We start from the raw sequence: 4,996 nt of genomic DNA, 5'->3' as shown, positions 1-4,996 counted from the left end.
GCTCCTCAAATGTTTAAGAATTTCCCTTTTCTCCATTCTTGCCAAGTTGAGTATTATTAAACTTCTCCATGTCTGCCAATCTGATGGGTGTGAATTGCATCTCATTTTTTAAAAAATTAGGGTAAAATACAGGTAACATAACATTTACCTGCATCTCATTTTTTCCAATCTTAAACACAGTTGTATTTAAGACATTGCATTTTCCACTTACAATACAGTGCTTATAAAGTGCAAAGTTATTTCCTTCCCTTGTGCACGTGTTCCATATGTAAGTATTGAGAATGCCCAGTAATTTACTATAGCAGCTGAACTTTAAAGCTGCCATAGAATTTGCTACAAATTTAAGTCCTTCCATGTTTTCACTGTGTGGAACGATGCTACATCTTTTCTTGGGTTGGCTTCATTAACCTCTTCAATGGTGGGCCCTGAGGAAGCACCGACAGAGGGAGCAGCTCCCTCACCAGGGAATCCCGCAGGCGTTCCTCCTGGTGTGCTTCCTGCACTCTAGTACAGCTTGGTAATGATGGGGTTGCAGACTGTCTCCAGCTCTTTCTGCTGTTGTTCAAATTCTTCCTTCACTGCAGTCTGATTCTGTTGATAATGTCATTATACTTGTCAAGAAACTTCTGTTCGTCTGCATCGTTAATCTTGCCTCGAAGATTAACAATGCTTCAACAGTGCTTTCATGTTGAATGTATCTTCAACCGTGCTTTCATGTTGAATGCATGGGACTCAAGTGAATTCTTGGATGACACCTTGTCCCTCTGCTTCTTATCTTCAGCTTTGCACTTCTCAGCTTCCTGGACCACAACTCAATATCTTCCTTGTCCAAATGGCTCTTGTCATTAGTGACAGTAATCTTGTTCTCCTTTTCTGTACTACTGTCCACAGCAGAGACATTGAGGATGCCACTGGCATCAGTGTCAAAAGTGACTTCGATCTGAGGAACAGTGGAGTGCAGGAAGTAGGCCTGTGAGTTCAAACTTGCCAATCCATAGAGACAGAAAGTAGACGGATGTTTTCTAGAGGGAGGAATAGGTGAATGGAGAATGACGGCTAGTGGATATGGGATTTCTTTTCAGGCTGATCATGCTATTATAATATTTTTGTGGTTGTTGTTTGTTTGTTTTTGAGACAGAGTTTTGCTCTTGTTGCCCAGGCTGGAGTGCAGTGGCACCATCTCGGCTTACTGAAACCTCCCATGTTCAAGCAATTCTCCTGCCTCAGCCTCCCGAGTAGCTGGGACTACAGGTGCCCACCACCACGCCTGGCTGATTTTCATATTTTTGGTAGACATGGGGTTTCACCATGATGACCAGCCTGGTCTTGAACTCCTGATCTGAAGTGATCTGCCTGCCTTAGCCTCCCAAAGTGCTGGGATTACAGGTATGAGCCACCACGCCCAGCCAAACTATTATAATATTAGAAAACAGTGATAGTTGTGTATCACTGCATATTTACCAAAACATGTCAAATTGTATACTTTAAAAGAATGATGTTTATTGTATTTACTAATATCTCAATAAATTTGTGATAAAATAAGATGAAAATGCATCTCAAAATTCTTCCCTTTATGTTTCTTTTACATATAACACTTAGAAATGGAAATTTCCAGTAAGAAGACCCATCTAGAGACCTTGTGATGTGGTCTGGATGTTTTCTATCTCCAAACGTCATGTTGAAATTTGATTTCCAGAGGTGAAGCTGGTACCTGGTGGGAGGTGATTTGATCATGAGGGTGGATCCCTCATGAATGACTTAGCACCATTCCCTTGGCGATGAGTGAGTTCTTGCTCAGTTAGTTGATGTGAGATCTGGTTGTTTAAAAGAGTCTGGGATCCTCCTCTTCACTCTCTGGCCATGTGATACACTGCTCCCCTTCAACTTCCACCGTGATTGTAAGCTCCCTAAGGCTCATGCCATAAACGAGATGTTTGCACCACGCTTCCTGTACAGCCTGCAGAACCATGAGCCAAAATAAACATCTTTTCTTCATTAAAAAAATTTTTTAAAAGCCCCAAAACTTGCCAAACAGGTTGTAATCCTTGGTCATGGGATGCTCATCTTTATAAACCTGAATAAGCACGCCAGGCTGGTTGTAAGCAGTGAAATTCTGTGTCTGGGTAAAAATGGTAGCATTACACTTAATGAGGACAGTTGTGACTCCATCAGCAGTTTCAATACCAAGGGAAAGAGGAGTGACATCCAACAGAAGCAAATCTGGAACATTTTCAGACTTGTCTCCAGGTAGGGGGGCTGCCTGGATAGCTGTGCCATAAGCAACAGCTTCATCAGGGTTGATGCTCTTATTCAGTTCTTTTCCACTGAAGAAGTCTTGGAGAAGCTTCTGAAGGTTAGGGATATGAGTAGAACCACCAGCCAGGACAATATCATGAATCTGTGACTTGTTGAGTTTGGTGTCTCAAAGGGCTTTCTCTATGGGGTCCACGGTGCCATGGAACAAGTCAGTCCTTCAGGTCAATTCTTCAAATCCAGCATTGGTAATGGAGGTACAGAAGTCGATTGCTTCATAGACAGAATCAATCTCGATACTGGCCTGGGTGCTGGAAGAGAGAGTTATACTTACCACATCCACAAACCATATGAAAGTGTGAAATAGCTCTTTTGTTCTCACTGACATCCTTCTTTTTTATTTATTTATTTATTTTTATTTTTATTTTTATTTTTTTGAGACAGAGTCTTGCTCTGTTGCCCAGCCTGGAATACAGTGGTGTGATCTCGGTTCACTGCAAGCTCCGCCTCCCGGGTTCAAGCGATTCTCTTGTCTTAGCTTCCCGAGTAGCTGGGACTACAGGCGCATGTCACCACACCTGGCTAATTTTTGTATTTTTAGTAGAGATGGGGTTTCACCATGTTGGTCAGGCTGATCTCAAACCCCTGACCTCGTGATCTGCCCGCCTCGGCCTCCCAAAGTGCTGGGATTACAGGTGGGATCCACGATGCCCAGCCTCACTGACATCCTTCTTATGCTTGCCCTTGAACTCAGCAATAAGATGGTTGACTATTAGGTTGTCAAAGTCTTCTCCACCCAAGTGAGTTCTCCAGGTGTAAATTTTTTTTTTTTTTTTTTTTTTTTTTTTTTGAGATGGAGCCTTGCTCTGTTGCCCAGGCTGGAGTGCAGTGGCATGACCTTGGCTCACTGCAAACTCCGCCTCCTGGGTTCAAATGATTCTCCTGTCTCAGCCTACCAAGTAGCTGGGATTACAGGTGCACACCACCACACCTGGCTAATTTTTGTATTTTAGTAGAGATGGGGTTTCAACACTTTGGCCAGGCTGGTCTTGAACTCCTGACCTCAAGTGATCTGCCCACCTCGGCCTCCCAAAGTGCTAGGATTATAGGCATGAGCCACTGTGCCTGGCATTCCAGCTGTAGATTTGACTTCAAAGATCCCATTCTCAATAGTGAGGACTGACACATCAAAAGTGCCACCTCCCAGGTCAAAGATCAGCATAATTATTTCAGCTCCAACCTTTTTCTGTCTAAGCTATAAGCAATAGCACCTGCAGTTGTCTCATCGATAATTCTAAGTACACTGAAACCAGCAATAGTTCCAGCATCTTTGGTAGCCTGATGCTGAGAGTTGTTAAAGTCAGCTGGCACTGTGATCACAGCACTGGTAACTGTTTTCCCAAGATCAGCTTCTGTAATGTCCTTCATCTTTGTCAGAACCATAGAGGACATCTCTGGGTAGAAGCTTTTTGTCTCTCCCCTGTATCCTCCTTGGACCTTGGGCGTGCCAGCGTCACTCACCACCGTGAAGGGCCAATGCTTTACATCACACTGGACAACAGCATCATGAGATCTGCATCCAGTCAGACATTTGGCACTGAAAACTGTGTTGGTGGGGTTCACTGCAACTTGATGCTTTGTGGCATCACCAACCAATCGTTTGGTGTCTGTAAAGGCAACATAGCTTGGAGTAGTTTGGCTTCCCTGATCATTGGCAATTGTCTCTACTTTTCCGTGTTGGAAAACACCCACACAAGAGTAGGTGGTGCCAAGATCAGTACCAACTGTAGGTCCCTTAGACATGGTTGCTGGTGTGTAGGTCCAGCTCAGACAGCGAAAAAAGACACAGGAACCCCAAGAGCTGCAGGCACGTTCCATGAGCTGCACCTTTTTTTCTTTTTTCTTTTTTTGAGATGGAGCTTCACTCTTGTTGCCCAGACTGGAGTGCACTGTCGCTATCTTGGCTCACTGCAACTTCCACCTTCCGGGTTCAAGTGATTCTCCTGGCTCAGCCTCCTAAGTAGCTGGGATTACAGGCGCCCGCCACCATGCCCAGGTAACTTTTTGTATTTTTAGTAGGAATGGGGATTCACCATGTTGATAGGCTGGTCTCGAACTCCTGACCTCAGGTGATCCACCTGCCTCAGCCTCCCAAATTGTGAGCTGCCACACCCAGCCACATCTCATTTTTAATTCAGATTTTTCTGGAGATAACTGCAGATTCATATACAGCTGTAAAAACAAATACAGAGAGATCCCTTGTTCAAGCATTTCTTTTTTTTAGAGAGATGAGGGTCTTACTATGTTGCCCAGGCTGGACTTGGCAATAAAAAATTAAATAAAATTTATATATCACTGATGATTAATAAACACAGTGTATTTATCACATTTGTATACTATAAAAGTATATTTATACATTTAGGGGAGTTGGGGCTGATGAGACTGAGAACCGCTGTGTCTAGTAAGACTTCCTTAGGCTGGTAGGTTGGAAGCATCAGGAAATGTGTTTTTCACCCTTTGCTTATTTCCATTGTCTGTCCCAGTCTGTAGTCTCAGGCATTGTGCCTAGGGAGGCATTACATAAAAATGGAATGATTAAGTTGCTTATTTGTTTGTTTGTTTGTTTATTTATTTATTTATTTATTTATTTTGAGACAGAGTCTCACTCTGTTGCCCAGGCTGGAGTGCAGTGGCATCTCACCTCAATGCAACCTCCATCCCCCAGGCTCAAGCCATTCTCTCA

The 4,996-nt window shown here is 43.5% G+C and overlaps 1 pseudogene; it reads right to left on the bottom strand.

Moving 5' to 3' along the window:
• Nucleotides 1–326: 326 nt before the first annotated feature.
• On the bottom strand, nucleotides 327–4,166 carry LOC115899572 (annotated as a pseudogene).
• Nucleotides 4,167–4,996: the final 830 nt, after the last annotated feature.

The sequence above is a fragment of the Rhinopithecus roxellana genome, chromosome 9, assembly GCF_007565055.1.
Source record: "Rhinopithecus roxellana isolate Shanxi Qingling chromosome 9, ASM756505v1, whole genome shotgun sequence".
NCBI lineage: Eukaryota > Metazoa > Chordata > Mammalia > Primates > Cercopithecidae > Rhinopithecus > Rhinopithecus roxellana.
Note: the sequence above shows the minus strand (reverse complement) of the source record. Positions and strands in the feature narration are given on the sequence as shown.